The sequence below is a fragment of the Marmota monax genome, unplaced genomic scaffold (genome assembly GCF_021218885.2).
Source record: "Marmota monax isolate L192 unplaced genomic scaffold, Marmota_monax_Labrador192_F-V1.1 WCK01_AAM20220418_F8-fsc00064, whole genome shotgun sequence".
Taxonomy (NCBI): domain Eukaryota; kingdom Metazoa; phylum Chordata; class Mammalia; order Rodentia; family Sciuridae; genus Marmota; species Marmota monax.
In genome coordinates, this window is record NW_026694542.1 from 8,530,828 (window position 1) to 8,551,268 (window position 20,441).

General features: G+C 45.3%; 2 long non-coding RNA genes across 2 annotated transcripts; one reads left to right on the forward strand and one right to left on the reverse strand.

Moving 5' to 3' along the window:
• Positions 1 to 335: 335 nt before the first annotated feature.
• LOC124076415 (uncharacterized) lies at positions 336 to 10,021 on the reverse strand. Its single transcript, XR_006846350.2, has 3 exons — positions 9,581 to 10,021; positions 7,372 to 7,470; positions 336 to 461 (listed from the first exon to the last, which is right to left on the reverse strand). It is a non-coding gene; the product is annotated as an uncharacterized LOC124076415 (long non-coding RNA).
• On the forward strand, positions 8,687 to 20,094 carry LOC124076414 (uncharacterized). Its single transcript, XR_006846347.1, has 2 exons — positions 8,687 to 9,644; positions 19,718 to 20,094. It is a non-coding gene; the product is annotated as an uncharacterized LOC124076414 (long non-coding RNA).
• Positions 20,095 to 20,441: the final 347 nt, after the last annotated feature.

Below are 20,441 nucleotides of genomic sequence, written 5' to 3' on the forward strand. Positions count from 1 at the left end.
CTACCGCTAAGCCCCAACCCCGGCCCCTCCAACCATTTTTTATTGTTTTTATTATTTTGGTACTGGGGATTGAACCCAGGGGCACTTACCACTGAGCCACATCCCCAGCCTTCCTTTATATACATATATATATATATATATATATATATATATATATATATATATATATAATTTATTTAGAGATAGGGTTTTCCTAAGCTAGCTTTGAACCTGTGATCCTCCTGCCCCAGCCTCCCAAGCAGCTGGGATTACAGGCATACCCTCACCTTTGAAGCAACACAATATATCTTTACCCAGCTACCCACATGGCACCTGGAGAGACTTGCCACTGCATACAATCTTCACCAGCAAGATCTTTATTACATCCAACTTTCTTCAGGAACACAGGTATGACATTAAATTGATGATGTTCATTAGATGTGACATACATTAGGTCAATGACATTCTTCTCATTGGACACTCTAAGACATAAACATTAAAAAAGAAGTTCAGAAAAAAGGATGAGTCATTGCTTCACACAAAATAGAAAATATAAATACAAATCACCTCATAAAATTTCTGAACATTATTTGTTAAGTTGATGATTGTACATCCCTGATGCTGTCAAGAAACACCTACTGGGGGCTGGGGATGTGGCTCAAGCGGTAGCGTGCTCACCTGGCATGCGAGCGGCCCGGGTTCGATCCTCAGCACCACATACAAACAAAGATGCTGTGTCCGCCGAAAACTAAAAAATAAATATTAAAATTCTCTCTCTCTTAAAAAAAAAAAAGAAAAAAGAAACATCTATTGACCCTCAATATAGTTAATGATAAAACAAGTCGAAGACTGGGCATGGTGGCACATGTCTGTAATCCCAGTGACTCAGGATGCTGAGTTAGGAGGATCCTTAATTCAAGGCCAACTTGAGCAACTTAGCAAACCCTGTATCAAAATAAAAAATAAGAAAGGGGGGGGCTGGGGATGTGGCTCAAGCGGTAAAGCGCTTGCCTGGCATGCACAGGGCGCTGGGTTCGATCCTCAGCACTACATAAAAATAAAATAAAGATGTTGTGTTCATTGAAAACTGAAAAATAAACATTAAAAAATTCTAAAAAAAAAAAAAAGAAATGGGGGGGCTGGGGTTGTGGCTCAGTGGTAGAGCACTCACCTAGCATGCATGGAGCACTGGGTTCGATCTTCAGTACCACATAAAAATGAAATAAAAATATTGTGTCCTCCTACAATTAAAAACATATATAAATAAAAAAAAATAAGGGCTGGGGTTATGGCTCAGCGGTAGAGCACTCGCCTTGCATGTGCGAAGCCCTGGGTTCTATCCTCAACATCACATAAAAATAAATAAATAAAATAAATATATTGTGTCTTTCTACAACTAAACAATAAATATTTAAAAAAAAATAAGAAGAGCTGGGGATGTAGCTCAGTGGCAAATCATCCCTGGTAGTTTAATCACTAGTACCAAAAAAAAAAATTGCAATACAAGAGATCCTTTATTAATGCCCCCACAAAAGACTTCTTCACCATAGAGGCTTTAACAACCTCCTCTCATGTTTCCTTAGTCTCTAAATCATCCATGATGCCTATAATTTATCTACAGACTTCTGATGCAAGAAATTGCTCTCCTCCAGCTCCATGCTATATACCATTAGACTGAGAACTACTAGCTTCATACAGGATTCTTCCATAAAGGAGGCTCTCATAGCACTTGAGACCATGCTACCCAGCTGTCCATTATGTCTTGGGCCATGGGAGCAGCATCATACAATCTTGGCATGGCTATTGAGGCCTTCTTGCTAATATGAAATTGGTATCCACAGTATAGATATGCTACAATAGAGTCCTGTAGCATATCCTACCTGCAGCACAGGCAGATTCCACTGTCCTCATCTCCTGACCAGATGCCACAATGTTCTTCCTGACTTCTTGGCTACTTAGGGATCCTCTTGGGATTAACTGGGTGAACAGTAAAGGGAGTTCATATACTATAAGGGTGGCAGTGCCTCTGCTTGTGTGTGTGTGTGTGTGTGTGTGTACACATGCATATGTATGTGATGCTAGGGATCCAACCCAGTGCCTTGCTTATGGTAGGCAAGCATTCTACCACTGAGCCACACCCCAAGCCACAGTGCTTGCTTTCTACTTGCACCTTTCATCCCTTAACAGACTTCGCTGATGAAAGACAGGACCCAAATATCCATACATATTTTTAAATTTTATCATTGGTATTTTGTTGTTGTTGTTGTTGTGTGTGTGTGTGTGTGTGTGTGGTACTGGGGATTAAAGCTGAGGCCTTGCACATGCTAGGCAAGTGCTCTACCACTGAGCAATATCCCTAACTCCCACACAATTTTTTAAAAAGTATTTGTTTTTAATACTGGGAATTGAACCCAATGGTTCTTTGCTGCTGAGCTACAGCCCAGTCCTTCTTATTTTATTTTTTTGAGACAGGTTCTTACTAAGTTTCCAAGGCTGGCCTCAAACTTGTGATCCTCCTATATCAGCCTCCGGAGTAGGTGAGATTATAGGCATGTGCCACTGTGCCCAACTTTTAAGGCATTCATATTAGCTCTAAAATTTGTGTCCTGGACAACAAATGACCCCACGTAACATTTTTCAGATGGTTAGGTAATTGCTAATCATCTGGCCATCTGGTCAAATCAATGGCAATGATGCCTTTTCCAAGGTTACCCTCTTTGAGGTAAAGAACTCTGGGAATGTCTTGTTTCAAGATATGCAAAAATATAAATCAGGGTCAGACATACTAGAGCCACAATACAAGGTCTCACCAAGACATGCTTTGTCCTCTTCAGAGTTTTGGACATTACTGAGAGTGACCAAGACATTCATTTCACTTCTAAAAATGCATCAGACTGGGGGCTGGGGTCATAGTTCAGCAGTAGAGCGCTTGCCTAGCATGTGCGAAGTACTGGTTTCAATTCTAAGCACCATATAAAAATAAATAAACTAAATAAAGGTATTGTGTCCAACTACATCTAAAAACTAAATATTAAAAAAAATGCATCAGACTGGGTTCTTGAACAAAGCATCCAACAAAATGCTCAGCTCCCTTACTAGCCCTGGCCCTGCAGGCCTCATAGAGCATAATATCAGTTTACTTCCCCAAGGTTAAGTTTTATCAAATGAAATATGACACATTTCCATTTCACATCTACTGTCAGGGTGAATTGCAACAGAGTCTGATTCCATGATTGATGTTTGCCCACTGACAGATTTGAAGCCTCACAATTCCCCCTTTCCCTTTAGCCCTACATTTGGTAGATAAAAAAAAAAAGCCTAGATGCTTCTTCCCTTGGCTCTGGCAGGAAGTCCAAATCATAAAAACACTGGCCTGTGCATGGGAACCTCATTTAAGCCTCATCCTTTAGCCCTAATAAAATCCAGGGCCATTTGCCCCTTCCTTTCTCTCAACAGGCATTTGAAGGCCTGTTCTGCTCTGCCCAGAAAGTCTCATCTTGTAAGTGATTAACTTTTTCACGTCTTCATGGTATACATCATCAGTCTCCACATCCAAACCAAATTGTGGATAAGGAGCTGATCCCTGCTCTGCAGGGCAACCACAAACAACCAGTACAAATGTCAAGAAAGAAAGACTGTGGAACTGTCCCAGAGTGAAGGAGACCAGGGAGAAAAGACAATTCAAGGCCATAAGTCATACAGGATTAGATACTGGACCAGAAAAAGGATAAAGGACAAAAATTGAATAAGGTCTCTAGATGAGTTAATAGTATTGTATCAATGTTCATCTCCTAGTTTTGATAGTAATTTGTAGCTATGTAGGATGCTACCATATAGGGAAACTGGGAACAGAGTTTATGGAAATTCCAGGAGCAATTTTGAAAATATAAACTTTAAATTAAAGGTGAAATGTCTGGTTTTTTTTTTTTAGACAAATAAAAGCTGAAAGAAACTGTCATCAGCAGACCTACACAATATAAAATATTTTTTAAAAAATAGATCAGAAGTTGGGTATGGTTGCACATGCATATAGTTCCAGCTACAGGGGAGGTTGAGGGAAGATCACTTGAGCCCAGGAATTCAAACGAGCTTGGGAAACACGCTGAGACCCCATCTCAAAAAATAAAGGAAGGAAAAAAGGAGGAGGGAAGGAAGGTATAAAGGAAGAAATAATAAACACGAGGAAGAAGAAATATGACAAAGATGAATATTTGGGTCTATAAAAGGGACAAGGGGCATCAGATAAGATAAAAATGCATAGAAAAACTGGGCATCATGGCATGTGCCTATAATTCCAGCTACTTAAGAGGCTGAGTCCTGGGCAACTTAGCAACATCCTGTCTCAAAATAAGATAAAAAGGGCTGGGGATGTAGCTCAGAGAATAGTCCTGTGCTCAATCACCAGTAATAAATAGATAATATTTTTTCATTTTAAATAAAAGATAACTTTACTCTTTAAGCAAAATATAACAATGTATTAAAGAGTTCATAGCTATAAATAAGTTATACTCAGGCAATATCCAAAAACGAGGGGACAATGAAGGTACACTATTGTGTCACTGTACATAAGGTGATAGAATATTATTTAAATATAGACTGTGATAAGTTAAAGATGCAAACTGCAAATCTTTGATGTGATAGTTTATTTTATGTGTGAACCTGAGTGGGCCATGGGGTACTCAGCTATTTGGTTAAATGACATTCTGAGTGTGTCTAGAAGGATATTTTTGGATGAGATTAACACTTAAACTGATAGACTGAATATAGCAAATTGTCCTCTCAATGTGAAGTGGCCATATCCAATCATTTGAAGATCTGAACAGAACCAAAAGGCCCTTCTATTAGTAGAGGAAGATTCTCTCTGCCTGATTGTCTTTGAGCTGGGACACCAATCTTCAGCATTTCAGGCTCAGACACAGACTGGAACCATAAACTTTCCTGAATCTCCAACCTGTTACCTGCTTATCTTGGGACTTCTTGGCCTCCATAATTGGGTGAGCTAATTTCTTATAATAAAGCTCTTTAACTCTCTCTATATATACATATCTCTTATTGATTCTGTGTTTTAGAGAACTCTGGCTGATATTCTAGCAAGTGCTTAGACTCTTCACTTTTGCCTGTGAATGTGCAATGGCTGACTACAAGCAGGATTAAAGACTTGGCATGTCTGCTTCCATTTTGCATTCATTTTCTTTGCTCCTAGTCACCTTGGAACTAGGAACAAAGTCTGGTTTGATAAACATCTTGCGGTGAGTTGAAGCTTACCACCACCACCCTCCACCCCCGCCATGCAACAATAACTTTCTTATTAGGACCTGGGATAATGATGGACAGACCACACCTGATCAAGATCACCTCCACTGGCAGCTATGAAAAGCCTCCAGCTGTGCAAATCCCTAATCCCTGCCCACATTCCCCCTTCTTTAAAACTTCCAAGTCATTGTCAGCCCCTCAAAGACATAGCTAAAGGCATGGATCCCATTTACTTCCCATAGAGCTGCACTGATTAAAATTCCTTTCATGCTTTTCACCATTACTTTTTCTGTGGGTCCAAGTGGATGGACCTAATTTGTTGGATCCACAGAGCTGGACCTCTGGCCTAGAACTCTGATAAAAATATGTTTTTATTTTTAGGGTAACAGGAACCACTAAATATTAAAAAAATTTACAATTTCAACAGTTGAAATAAGAGAAATATTTAAAAATGTTCAATCCAAAAGGAAAAACAAAACAGACAAAAAGAGGGACAAATAGGGGGGCTGGACATGGTGGCATATGCCTGTAATCCTAGTAATTTGGGAGGCTGAGGCAGAAGGTTCAAAAGTTTGAGCATAGTCTGGGTAACTTAGTGAGACTGTGTCTCAAAACAAGAAATAAAAAAGGCTAGAGATGTAATTCAGTGGTGGAGAGCCCTTGGGTTCAGTTTTCAATACTGCAATTAATCAATCATAAAAACAAATAGGAATGCCAGGTGCAATGGTACATGCCTGTAATCCTAGCAGCTCAAGAGGCTGAGGCAGGAGGATCACAAGTTCAAAGCCAGCCTCAGCAACTTAGAGAGGCCCTAAGCAACTGTCTCAAAATAAAAAATGGATGGGGATGTGGCTCAGTGGTCAAGCACCCCTATATTCCATCCCTGGTACCAAAAAAAAAAAAATCCTAAGGAATTAAAAAAAAAAGCAAGGAGAGGTAATAAGAAATATTAACAAGGCCACAGGCTATAAGTCAAATATATGCCAACTATCTGATTCACTGCTTGGTGTTTTTTCCAAGGGAAATTAAAACATGTGTCCATACCAAAGACTTAAAGTAAATCTTTATGGTAGCTTTATGCATAATAGGCCAAAACTATAAACTATCTCAGTGTCCAATACTTGGCAAATCAATAAACAAATTGTGGTGCTTCCATACAATATAATACAGTCACTGAGCGCAGTGGCACACACCTGTAATCCCAGTTGACTCTGGAGGCTAAGGCAGGAGGACGACAAACTCTTGCCAGCCTCAGTAATTCAGTGGGACCTTGTCTCAAAATGAAAAATAAAAAAGGCTGGGGATGTAGCCCAATGGTAAAGCACCCCTAGGTCTAGACCTCAGTACCAGAAAAATAAAAAAAAATTAAAAAATTAAAAATATAACTACCATATAATTCAACAGTACCACTTCTGGGTATATATCCAACAGAACTGAAATGAGGATCTTGAAGGGATATTTGTATACTCACTCATTACAGCACTATTCACAAAAACCAACATGTGGAGGCAACCCAAATACTCACCTGTGGATGAACAGAAAAACAAAATGAGGTATATAAATTCAGTGGAATATTATTTAACTTTATAAAAAGAAGAAAATCTTGTCACATGCTATATCATAGACGAATCTTAAAGATATTATGTAAAATGAAATAAAGCAGTCACAAAAATGATAAATATTGTATGATTCCACTAATATGAGGTATCTAAAGTATTCAAACTCATAGAAACAGAAAACAGAATGGTGGTCCCCAGGAGCTAGAAAAATGGGGCAGTGGAAACCTGTTGCTTAATGGACATAGAATCTCTGTTTTGCAAAAAGTTCAAGAGATCTGAGGCAAAACAATGTGAATGTTCCTAACACTATGGAACTGTATAATTAAAAATAGTTAAGATGATTAATTTGTTGTATGTGCTTACAATTTATTAAATGCACAAAAATCTCCCAAAACAAACAAAGTCACACTGATAAGGTCACTATAAATGCATGACAGTGACTAAAATGATTAAGATAATTCCAGGTGTTAGACTAGATATGGGGCAACTATTGCTCTCAAACATTACTGGTTGAGAGTGTTAAACTGGTCAACTACTTTGGAAAAGTCTCAGTATGTAACAGAGATAAACATATCCTTACCTTACTACCTGATGTTTCCACTCCAGGGTCTCCAAATGCAGGTGTCTATCAAAAGACATCTCAGGAATGTTCATAGCAGATTTTCACAATAGCCCTATACTGAAAACAAATAAAAAAAATCCACCAAGAGCTGAATGGGCAAGTGCATTGTGATATATTCATATTATGGAATATGACAAAAAATAGAATTAACTTCGGACACAGCAACATGTATTGTCCATCCACCCCCAATAATATCGAGCAGATGAAGATAAATGCAAAAGAATATAAACCACTGATTTTGTTTATGTGAAGTTCAAGGGTAGGCAAAACTAACCCATGGTGAGAAGACAGAATCATTGTTACTTCGGGGGCTAAGTATTGACTAGAAGGTTGCTGATGGGAAGGAGTACAAGGAGTCTTTCAGTAGATGGCAGATATCCTGTTCTAGGTGGTGGTTACATAGTTATGTACATATGCCAAAATACATTGAGCCACACACTTAATTTTAGTGTCCTTTATTGCCTGTGCACCATAAATCAAAAGTACAGAAAATAAAAATTTAAAAGCAGATCCATCAGAGACAAAGTTTAATTTGTCATATTTCTCTTCCTATGTTTCTATGCACATAGAATAAAATTTCCATTTGGATGTTGTGTGTGTTTTTTGTTTCCTTCAGTATTTTAAGGTGACCAACATGTGCAAATGGGAGGAGGCTACAAAAGCAAAACATAAGTCACTCAACCTACTCTCATTTTATGGAGGCAAAACTTGAGACCAAAAGAGGAGAGAGGAGAGGGGCTGAAGTTCCACAATAAGTTAGCGGTAAAACTAGGTCTAGAACACAGATCTCACTAGGTGCAGGCCTGTAATCCCAGCAACTCAGGTGGCTGAAGCGAGAGGTTTGAAAGTTTGAGACCAGTCTCAGCAACTTAGCAAGACCCTTGGTAACTTAGACCCTGTTCCAAACAAAACAAAACACAGATTTCAGACAGACCCCTGCTGACTCCTGGACAACTGTTTTCAGGAAGGGGCTGGACTGAGTGGGTCCGCAGTCCACGGCTGGAGGAGCAGGAAACTCTGGGATATGAGGCCAGGAGAGTGGGGCAACTGCTTGGAAACCAGACAGGGATAGCCAGGAAAATTGTAGTTCACTGATTGTAGGTAAGTTGGATCTCAGAAAGAAGTAAGAGGAACCTGCAGTTTCAGGATGACACCCTAAGAACCCGCAGGTCAAATAGCAAAGAAGTTCCAAGGGGCTGGTATGGAAAGTGAAAATTCCAAGCTCTTATTGTGACCTTGGCCAAGGTCGTTCCTTCTGAGCTCACTTGTTCCTTCAACAGGGAAGAATCCCACTTAACGCCCTGGGAAGAAGGGAGGCAGGTAGAGGAGCAGCCTGCTGTCTGGTGCAGCCCTCCAGACAGAAGCTGCTGGGTCTTGGTGAAGGGCGGGAAGCCAGCCGCAGAGCTGAAGATGGGCTGCAACCGGGCGGAGGAGGGGTGTGGCGGAGGGCCCTACTCTCCCCCCACCCATCTGTGTCCTAAACCTGGATGTGTCGCCTCTCGCTGAGGGTCTGGGCGCCCCCTCCCCTTCTCAGGCTCCTCCGCCTCGCCCCTCCCTCTCACATTTCCAACTCCCAAGGACAACTTGTCGCTCGCTTCAGACGCCAGGGGCTTCCCTCCGTCCCCTGCCTCTGCTTTCTGCCCTTCTTTTGTCTATTCCTGCATTTGACGGTTTCTCCAGGAGCGTTTCCTGGATCTTCTTCTCTCTTGTCTGTTATATTCATTCATATACCCCCCTTCTCTCTCTCTCTCTCTCCACACACGCGCACGCACACACATACACACCCTCACCCTCTCCAACCTCCTCCCTCCCAGCCATCGCGGCGCCTTTCCGCCACTGCTCTGGCCTTTCACAAACGCGCAAGGCCCATCCCAGTAACCGCCACGCGGTGATCCGACGGCGCCCCAAGGCGGGGGCAGGTGAGATTGGCTGGAGCCCCGCCCGGGCAGACGCGAAGGAAGGAGGTGCCGGTGCCAATCCGCCTCGCCGGCCCAGTCCTCTCCCCCAAACTCGCCGGCGCCAGGGGGACGCAGGACGCTTGAGTCCCTTCGCGCCCCCAGCGCTGTCGGCGCCGCCCCGCCACAGACACGGCCTCAGAGGCCTCAAAGGGGCGGCGGTCCGGGCGGCCACCCGGGGCCACCTAGCCCCTTGCCCTGAGCGCCCTCACCTTCGTCCCTAGAAGCCCAGGATTCCTCTTGGGAAGACGCAGGAGGACGGCGCGGTTGTGAAAGGTAGGTGAGCCGCTCCCCGCTCTTGCTTTCGCTGCTGGGGGCCGCAACCACGCAGATCAGAGCTGCGGTGTTTAAAAAAAAAAAAAAAAAAAACCCTCTCCAGGCTGGGCGGCCCCCGACCAGGCTTCCAGGACTGACCGTGGCGAGCGTGGGCTACTCCGGGCCACAACCTAACCTTGAGCTCCAGACCGACCAGGTTCCTGGGTGGGGCCTCGAGCGCCCACCCAGAACGCCTTGGCCTCTCCACTCGCTCACGCCTTCCTCTCTCACTCCAAGCGGAGGTGTGTGCGTGGGGGCGAGCGGGGCGCCCCTCCTCGCTCTACCCGCTACTCTGGCTCCCCAGGGCCCGGTGCTGCTCAATCTCAGGCCTTCTGCGCCGGTTCTTCCCGCCCCCAACCGCGGTAGTGGGAGAGGCAGGGTCCAGCGGCCCAGGGGGGTGGAGACGCTTGAAGAGGAAAAAAGGCCGTTTTCTGGATAAAAATTAGAAATTTCTGTTTGGAACTCTGGGCCCAGACATGAGCCCCCAGGTCCCGAGGTGTAAAATCAGCTCTCTCTAGCTGCCCTCTGGAACAGGGGAAGAATTCTCAGGGAAGTTTTTGCTTCACTTTTGGGGGCGGCAAGGGGACCTAGGTTTCCTTCCTCTTCTGAACTGCGATGGGCCTCCGGTGGCCTCCTGCCCGGGAAAGCGTGCATCTGATTCTCTAGGGGTGCCAGGCGCCGCCATCTTACTTGAAACTCACACTCACAAAAACACCGTGTGTGCATTTTTGTAGAGTGGCCTGTTGTTTATGGGAGTGGGCAGAAGGCAGGAAAAGGGTCTCAATCTTTATGAACCAGCTATTGGGTCAATACAAAAATTATTCCCTTTTGAAGAAAGGTGTGGATCTTGTGAGTATTGTGTGGTCTCAGAGGAATTAGCTGCAGGAGTCAATGAGGAATCTTATATGACAGCAACTCCTCTCATCGTGTAAAGATTGATGATTCACGGCTGGGGTTGTGGCTCTGTGGTAGAGCACTCACCTAGCATGGGTGAGGCACTGGGTTCGGTCCTCAGCACCACATAAAGATAAATAAATAAAGGTATTGTGTCCATCTACAACCAAAACATATTTTAAAAAAAGATTGACGATTTACCCAAACATGCAAAAGAGACAAAATTGTGTGCTTCCAATTGTGTTGTGCTCTATAATAAAGGTAATAGGTAAGAAACGTGCACCCCCTCTCCAAAGTAAGACAATACATAGTACCTTTCAGGTACTCCATACATGCTAAATTTGGCAGTGTACTGCATAGGGCTGTGCTCAGGATAAATAGAAGTACAAAGACTCATAATGGAGAAGGTGGGTTCTCTGAGTGAAAGTTCCTGTTTCTCAGTGAACTTCCCTGACCCTTTGAGGAAAAGATGCTGAAGCTTTTCCTGCACACTTTGGGGCTGCTGCTCCTTCCTTTCCCTAGAGTCTGAACCAGTCCGCTTGGATCCAAGTCCAGATACACCCCTACCCCCTCCAGCCTAATTGGGATGAAACAACCTCCACTCCTAACCAGATAGCCCTTGACTCCCCAGGAGGAGAGCTGCCTGCCCTGTGCTATAATTTAGAACCACTACCCTAACACAACACACACACACACACACACACACACACACACACGTACACACTGCCCCAAAAACAAATGCAAGGAAAAACTTAACAAGCCCCAGGTAGGGTATTGTGGGAAGATTTCTGAGGATCTCTTTGGATCCTTGCTCTACCACAGTACAATTTGAAAGACCCACTACTACAAATGGCTGTCAGTTCTACCTTTGCATCACCTCAAAAGGCAATGAACCCATGTAAGAAGCATCCTTAGGGAGTGTCCTTTGGGATGGGAACTTTGTCTCCTACTCAGCCCACCTCCAACTTTTGTTCTTCCTATTAAAACAAACATAAGCCTTCAAATGCTTTTGGGTTAGAAAGAGTGTTTCATTATTTTAATCTATTAGAATTCTCTCTCATTTTCACCTTCCTCATCTCTCTCTTACTCATAGGTTTTGTCTTCTCTTTTTCTCCAAACTCTGGAAGTCAGAAAATGCATGACTTCTGGGCTTGAAGGAACGGGATGGCAAGGGAAAGGAGGAGATATTTGGTCCATTCAGGCAGTACCCAAACAATGATTGGAACCAAATTATCATATTGGAGCCTGCTCTCTGAGATTTACAGGCTATTTAATTCCACAATACCTCTTTCCACTCCAAGATCCAAAAGCATCTTATTCTTCAAGAGGAACTAAAGGTTTGGGGCTTCTTTAGTTTTCAAAAATGAGAGAAGAAAAAAATCACTAGTTATTTAGGTGGCTAGAAGTAGAGGGAGTCTGTAGTTTGGTCAGGAGGTCTGGGCACACAGAGAAAGGAGTCTGGGGGTAGAGGGAAGGAGGGTTGAGGCAAGGCCTGACACCAACTGAGCAACTATGTAAGGCAGGCTTTGTTCTGAACTTGCTGGTGGGGAACCTTGAGCTCTTCACTGCTAGAGGTGAAATCAGATACTAGAAGCCCAGGTCCCTCTCCTATCTAACTGCTCCAAGCCCCCCCACCAAATCCACTCTGGGCCAAAAATAAAGAATATTTTAAAGAAAAGGGCAGAAGCCCTGATTAAGCACTCAGACTCATTCTGAAAGCAATAAAGAAAATCTTTATCCATCAGTGTGGCAATGTGGATAGGATCAGCTTGAGTTTCAGAGTTTGAGGGTCCTGAACTCAATGGAGTTAGACAGCAGGGCTAACCTCCTTTCCCCATGCCCGATTTTGCTCACACCCCCTCCCCAGGGCTTCTCAGAAAGTGACATCTAGCTCTTTTTTTTTTTTTTTTTTGGTAGAATTGTGAAATCACACAATTTCAGAGGGACTCAGATTCCTTAAACCTTAGGTTAAGATCTATTAGGATTGATCAGAGAAATATGTGCCTGGAAGAGAGTAAAACCAAATATGGTCAGTAGAGTGTAGATCTTCCCTTTTCCCCTCTTCAGTTGATATCTTCATCCTAACCAGGTCAACCTTTAGCTTAAAAACACCCAGGTGGCAATGTGTCCCTCCCTACCTTTGACTGTAAATCAAAGGGAAAAAATACCCAGAGCCTAAAAGTTGGATCTGAAATACAATGCCTTCTTTCTTGGGAAGATACCAAGTTGCCACCCTGATCCTATTTTCCATCCTTACCTCTCCACAGGCTATGAGAACAGCCTTTACCTTGCAGGGATAATTAATGCCAAAGCATCCCCACTAGCTGGTCATCCATCTTGGGGCCCTCTGAGTCTCTTCCATTCTCACCCCTCTCCCTCTCTCTCTCTCTCTCTCTCTCTCTCTCTCTCTCTCTCTCTCTCTCTCTCTCTCTCTCTCTCTCTCTGTATTTTATTTAGAGACCGGGTCTCACTGAGTTGCTTAGAGCCTTGGCCATTGCTGAGACTGGCTTTGAACTTACCACCCTTCTCTTTTGAAGTATTTCTAGACTACTGTTTAAGGTAGAATCTCAGCCAGAGTGGAGGAGGGGACCTTAATTCACAATAATCTGGATATTAGTAATAATAATGACAAAACATGACCAGGAGAGGCTAGGGGTATAGCTCAGTTGTCCATACTGCAGGAGGCCCTGGGTTCATTCCCAGCATCACAAAACGAACAAACAACAAAAATCCATGAAATGGCAAGCCTCACCCACCCAGAAAAGTTACCCTTGAATGGTCCTCAGGGAGGGCGCTGAGGTGCAGACCAGCAAGGCCAGAACGCAGAAAACTTCCCTATGGAGAGAGAAATCAATGGCCAGATACCTCACTCCTTAAAAACAATAAAAGGGAGCGGGCCCAAATTTCTACTCGTTAAAACTCTTACCTCTTTTTCAATACGACTCCGAGGTGAACCAGAGGAAACATAGGTCCTGCAGCAACCTTCTCCCTGCTGGTCTTCCCCTGAGAGCTAAGAGGCCCCTGCTTTGCTGTTCCTGACAGCGTCACTGCTGTGGGACCAGGTCTCACGCAGGTAGAGTAGTCCAGGTAGAGTAGTCGGGGAAGTCGGAAGTCTTAATGAGGTATTGGAGACCTCTGCACCCCTCCACAGCAGTCTTCGGAACAGCTTGGTACTGCGCAGAACCAACGCAAGTCCTTAGTCTAGATTCCCCTGCGCAGGCTTCCATGGCGCACCCCGACGGCGCGCACCCGCAGTGCTTCCCTCTGGGGCTCTGTACCTTCGCCTCTGGCTGGGCTGGGCACAGAGTGATCTCTGTGCAAGCCGCTGGCCCCCTTTCAGACTGCATCTCTACTGTGGGCATCATGACTGCAAAGGACAGGGAGGTGCAGAAGCTGCAGTGTTGGAGCAGGAGAAGGGTCAGGGGCTCTCTGGAATTCTGTGCTCCTCCGGCCCAGGCCTCCATAACGCAGTTGCCGCAGCGGCGGAATCTGGAGGCCTTGAGTCCCAGAATTTAGGGGAGGATGCCTAACAGAAGGATTAGAAAAGAGGTTTTCAAATCCGGCCTTGGTCGCAAAGCAGCACCTAAGGGGCAAAGGGAGATCGCAGTTAACACAGATGCGCCCTCAAGTCCCACAAAGCCAAAAGCCTGAAAGACCCACAACTTCTACTGTATGGGATGGGAGGAAATGAACTGGGATCGGAAGGCTCAGTCCAGACATCAGCTCAAGGAGAGCCTATAAACGCGACCTAGCGCCTCGCCCCAAGCGGGATCTTGACCGCGCGGACAGAGCAATAGAGAGAGATCCGACTTAACCCTAGGGCGGAGCGTCACGCGGGACTCCCTCGCCTGTAACGAGTGAGCAAGATCTTCACGATCATCTGCCCAGAGGGGAGTGGGTCCTAGTGCCTGGATCTCAGCGCTCCAAAATATATCTGCTGCCCCCAAAGAACAGTTCACTTGCTCTCTCCAGGCCGCCGGCGCCAGCGTCGCTCGCCCCATTCTCCAGTTGTGTGTTTTTTTCCTCTCCGGATTCTACCTTCCTCCTCATCATTAACAAACGATCTAACCCCCAGGTCCCTGGCAGAGGGGTACCTTTATCCCCGAGCCAGCCAATTAATCAGAACATTAAGGAGCCCGAGAAGTTGTAATGGGGCGGTTTGGAACGAGGGGGCGCTGAGGAGGTGTCTTTAACCTCCCGGTAAGGATGGGAAACAGAGGCGCGCCTGGCCGCCTCTGCCGCCCCTCTGAGCCCTTCTCAGCACCCGGGTTTTGACTGCTCCACCTGCTCATAGCGCTCCAGCTCTCTCTTCCTGACCAGCTATTTAATTTCTCTTTGTATTTCTCCATCTTTTCTCTGCCGGTCGTCGAGGATCACTTTCTTTGTACCTACTTCTATCTACCTACTTCTATCTACCAGCTGTCTCTTGTGCCCTTTTCAGGCCCCAACGAGGGGAGGGCCAAAAGAACTCAAAGTTTACAGGAGGCGGCCCCACTGGCGGTCTCTGCTCCTTAGTCCAGAGTGAGCTCCTTAGACTTGGCTGTAACTGTGGTAGCTGGACACCGGAAAAAATATTTCCTCTTGAAGGGGAGGGCCTTTTTGAGGAGGGAAATGTTTCCTGAAACATTCAGTATGGACCAGCTTAAGACACGGCAGCACATTGTAGGAGAAGGTACAGGCCCTAGTGGAGCAAATTCTGTATCATTTTGATTAGAGACACAGCTTACATACTCCTTCTCCATGAAGCAACTGTGCATGAAGTGGGCATTGGATATTGTGGGCTGCCTTGCCTTAGTCCTAGAGATTTCAGCATATTTGATCAGATGCCTGATATTTCAGGCAAGACCAGGTGACAGTATCTACCTGACCTTTGTGCACATGATTGTCCTGTCTTTTAATTTGTCTTTTTAGGCACCAAGTCCAGTTCACTCTCCTCCCTCTGATTCACATTTTTGAGTGCTTATATGTGAATGGTTGATGAGAAGTTCTTATCATTTTAAATATCACCCACTGATATTTTGAAATTTGATGAAAAATGCTGATCTATCCAGGGGAAAGATGCACTTTATTATACTTGCCAAACCCACCATTTCAGAGGGTTTTAGTCTCCTCAGAGCCTAAGTTAAGAATTCCTATTTGGAATGATCAAAGGAGCTGGTGTTCAGAAAATGCCACAGTGTCACTTTTTCCCTTTGACTGTTGCCTCTGTGTTCTCCAGGCCAACCTTCACCTTTCAAAACATTCAGGTGGCAATGATACCCACTATTGCCAGTAAGGTCCAGACTTGGGGGGGGGGGCGGTCAGTGTTTCTTTCCAGACACCAGGGAGCTGGTGACAGTAGGAAGAGTTTTACTGGGGAAAGTTGATCTTGGACTGGCTATGGGTGGGACCAGGTTTGGGCAGCCTCCCAGCTGCTAAAAACTCTATTGGGACTCTACTGGAGAGAGACGGGTATCCAGAGACAACCCCATAGCTAATGTTCTGAGCCAAGAAAGCAAAATGGGGATCAGATGAGGCAATAGAATGTTCTTTTGTGTCCCTTATTGATCTATCTGTTCAGTTTCCTCAGGTATTCCAACTAGGCATGGGAACTGAGGAATTAAACCAAGGTTTGAGGCTGGGGAATATAAAACTCTGTGCTGGAAGGGGGAGGATTTGCTCCTAAATACTTTTATAATCTTTATAAACAGCCAAACAGTATATTTATAACAGCCAAACAGTATGTAATCTCTGACAGTCCTGGAGATCTCCCAGTTTTACCCAGCTTCAAGTGTTGTAGTTTATTTCCATATAGAAGTTGAGTTAGCTTTTCTTGCCTAGCCTAGTAAAATGATATGAGTTGACCAAGCCAGATCTTCCAGAAGAAAAGCTAGGCTTTTTTGGAGTCTGGGAAGTAAACAAATTTTTTTCTAGGACTATGTTCAGACATATTAAGGAAACCAGAATTATCTGGTCAATTTTACCTTCCCCTGCACACACATATACACACCATGCCCCGGCTCTCCTGGCTGTTCCTCAATTACCTACACATTTTGAATAAAGGTGACTTGGAGCAGATAAGGCTCCAACCATTTCCGATTGCCCCTCTTTGAACTGGCACAAAGACCACCTACCAGCCCACCTATAGCCCTGGTCTGTGACAAGAAGCCAATAGTATTCAAACCCCTGCCTGAAGATAAAGAGAAAAAAATAAACAATTTTCTGCTTGGGGCAGCTTAAACTGAATAATCCTGGCTGTGAAAACCTGACCTAAATGCTTTTAATCAGAGCAGAAGGAATATATGCCCATTTGCTCTCTACTTTACTAATTAAAGAAAGCTAATTAATGTTTTCAGGAACTTCCAACTGAGGGTCAGGAGCCTCTAGTCATCTTTCCACCCCTCCTTGCTCCCCTACACCCCACCCTTACTCCCACAGGGCTGTCTCCACTGTGGAGTTGGCCTCTTTCTGACAGACAATGTGGGGGGCTCCCCTGACCCTTGGGCTCCACCCCTGCACCAGGACTTTGGCCCTGAAAAGCTGCTTTCCATTGGCCAAAAGTTCTTGCTCAGCAGGGTTTCCCCTCTTCTCCTGTCCCTGGGCTTATTTCTGGGAGCTAGACCTCTCAATGTCTGCCAAGTCAGCACTGCTGATTGGTGGGGTGTGGCTCCCACTGGAGCTGCACATCTCAGCCCAATGCTGGGCACACAGTAGGTGCTCAATAAATGTTCACTGAATATGGAATGAAAGTCCCCGTCAGGTAAAATCCTGACTGGTTTGAAGATTTTCTGGGTGGGAGCATGGAGAGCCCCAAGACCTCCTGACTGCCCCAGGAAGTGGATAAGACCTGATTTATCTCAAGCATTTCTCATTTGTTCTCTTTAATTCCAGTCCCCTTACCCCTGTTTTTATTTTTATTTTTTATCCATTTTCTAAGGCAGGATCCTATCCTGCTCACTCCAGCAAAGGGAAAGGGCTCACCTAGAAGTCAATTGAATATATGCTGTGGCTGGCTTCCCAGACTTTTCCCCATGAGACCCAGATTCTTCAAGCTAAAAGGAGTTTGAACCTGAAATGAGCCAGATAATTGCCCCAATTCTCTGTTCCTTATTGAAGAGGTAGTTACAGGCCAAGGGGTTCAAGGGGCCTCACTTTTATAGACATTGCTCTAAGTCAAAAGAATACACTATACACATGCAGGCTGAGACTCACACCCTCCAACCTAGACTGGTTCTCTGAGAACAAAGCAGGCTTCCTCCTCCTCCCCCTTCTGCCGCTGCCGCCGCCGCCTCCTCCTCCTCCTCCTCCTCCTCTTCCTCCTCCTCCTCCTCCTCCTCTTCCTCTTCCTCCTCCTCCTCCTCCTCCTCAATAGCTACCATTTACTAAATGCTCTCTGTGCACCAGGAATTGTACTAGATCCTAGGCACACAGGACACTAATCAATCATTACAAAAAGACTTAAGAGTTAAGATATCCAGATTTTTCAGGCACAGAAACAGTTTTCCAGTCACCCGGGTGTGTGTGTGTGTGTGTGTTCGGTAAGGTTGATGTGATACTGGCAGATCTAAATGTTCAAGGGTATAACGAGATGGAAATAAAATGGAGAATGAGAAGATCTTAAAAAGTTTTGAAATATAGAATGTTTTAATAGAAGGCAAATAGTTTCTCCTGCCCTAAAGTGAACAAAGAAGTGAGGCAATTAACTGGCTAATTCCTAGACCCAAATGCTTTCCCTTGAAATGGGCGGATAATGAGGCTGACAGTATGTTCGCAGTTGAATTCGCCTGATGTTACTCCATTTTCCTCCCAACTTTTGCGAATCCATTGGGCAATCACAGTGAGACGCACAGACGCCGCGCGGTCGCGCGCACACGCACACACAGGAATGCTGACACACACAGACCCGACTTTATTCTGCCTCCAGAGTCTTTTATGACTCAGCCTTGGGAATGAAAATAGGGTTTGGAGGGAAATAATGGGCCCAAGGCCGGGTGGGGCACAGCTGCTCCAGATGTGCACGCAGTAATTAGGCGTCCATGAGAACTGCTGCCCGGCTGGGAAGGGAGCATCTCCTGGGACTGAAGACCCCGGCAAGCCCATCGCTGTAGTTGGCCTATAGTAGACATGCTCTTTGCTGCCCCGCCCCAGCGTCCCGCTGGGCCTCTCTCCTTTTCCTCCCCTACTGGGGATTCTCTGGATCCTCTCCCCTAGGAATAATTTAAGCAGAGAGCTTTAGGGCTCCGCCATGTAAAATGGCGCCTGTGCCTTGGGTGAAGGGATCCAGGGGACCTTGATTTCTCCCATGCAGTGTTTCCCAGGTCCTGGATGACTCTGAGCACAGACCCAGAGTTGTTGAGTCCCAGGGAAGGGCTCTCATGTTTTGCTCCACCTAGGACTTAACAGAGGTCTCATTTAGGCCAAGAAGAATAGTGACCTGCCACCAACCCTAATTGTCCCTGTTTTTTTGAGTTTATGAAGCAGTCCTATAGCCAACATTTTATTTTAATTATCAGGACCTCTTATTCAAAGCTCACAATATCCCTGTCCAATAGGTCTTTTTCATTAGGGCCTTTGAAAGGCTGAAAACACTCATCCAGTATCACACAGTTAGGAAAGTTATAAACTGGCCATTTCCTGGAAGGGAGGGGACTGGATTTGTCATGGTTCCGAGTCCTGGCTGAGCTGCCCCTGTATCGGCCTCCACTTTTCTTATGCAGTGCCCACAATATGCCCCCCAAGCCCCCACACTTCCAACAAAGACAACCCCCAAAGGCTGTCTTTCCAGAAATGAATTATCAGAAAAACAAGTTTGTTGGGGTGGCTGGTTGTCATAATTTGGAGGAAGAAAATTCCATTCGAAGTGGAAGTCACATCCTCTGCTTCACCACTTTATTAAAAGCTGCTCTGATCTTGGGCTAAACACTTAATTTCTTCGAACCCCAGTGTCGTCTTCTGCAAGTTGAGGGAGGGAGTTAAAGTCGCTGGCGCTGCCCTGCAGCCGGCTGCTGGGGAGATCAAAGAAGATTCGGGGTCTGGAAGGCTCCCTAGCGTCGGGGATGGGGCTGGGTGGGGGGGGGTGGGTAGGGGCCGGTGGGTCCTTGATTAGTTGTGATTCCTTTTCCAGCCCGCACTCTTTTAATCTTGTTTCTCTTGCTTGGCAGAGGGCGCCAAAGGCGACGCGCCGGCGGCCAACTCCAGGCCAAGCCCAGTGCGTCGGCAGAAACCGGCCCTTTCACCCAGCACCGAACACAGAGCTGCCGGAGGATTTGTGCCTGGAGGACTCAACGCCAGGGCGCCGCCTAGAGGTCGGTCGCGGCCTCAGCCTCACTCGCCCGCCACAACAGAGCTGCTTCCCAAGCCGCCGCCAGAAATGGCAAAAACAAAAGAAAACAAATTTTAGCTTGGATCAGGGACTGGGCTACGGTTCTCTGAAACTACCTCCCCTCCTCCCCATAATAAACCTCAGGAAGGGAGAGGAGCCAGAAATTCTCAGAAATACTTATTCTTGTGACTCTCACTAAATGGAAGAGGGTCTCAATTTTTTTTTCTTTAAGGGTCTTCTGTTCTGCATTTGTTTCTACACTTTATCTCTCACCACCCAAATTATCCAGCCCCTCCCCTTAATGCTAATACCCTGCTTTACCTTCTAGGAAGAAAAGGGAAAGGGGAAGTTGTCCCTGAACCAGCTTGGCCATCAATTTTTGAGACTGACCTGCTTTTTGGAAAAGTATTTGGAAAATATTTCGGAGTGTAAAAAGAACTACATAGGGCTGGGGATATAGCTCAGTTGGTAGAGTGCTTGCCTTGCATGCATAAGCCGCCCCCCCCCCCCAGCACCATCCAAACCAAACCAAACCAAACAAAAACTACCTAAAAGGTCTCTAC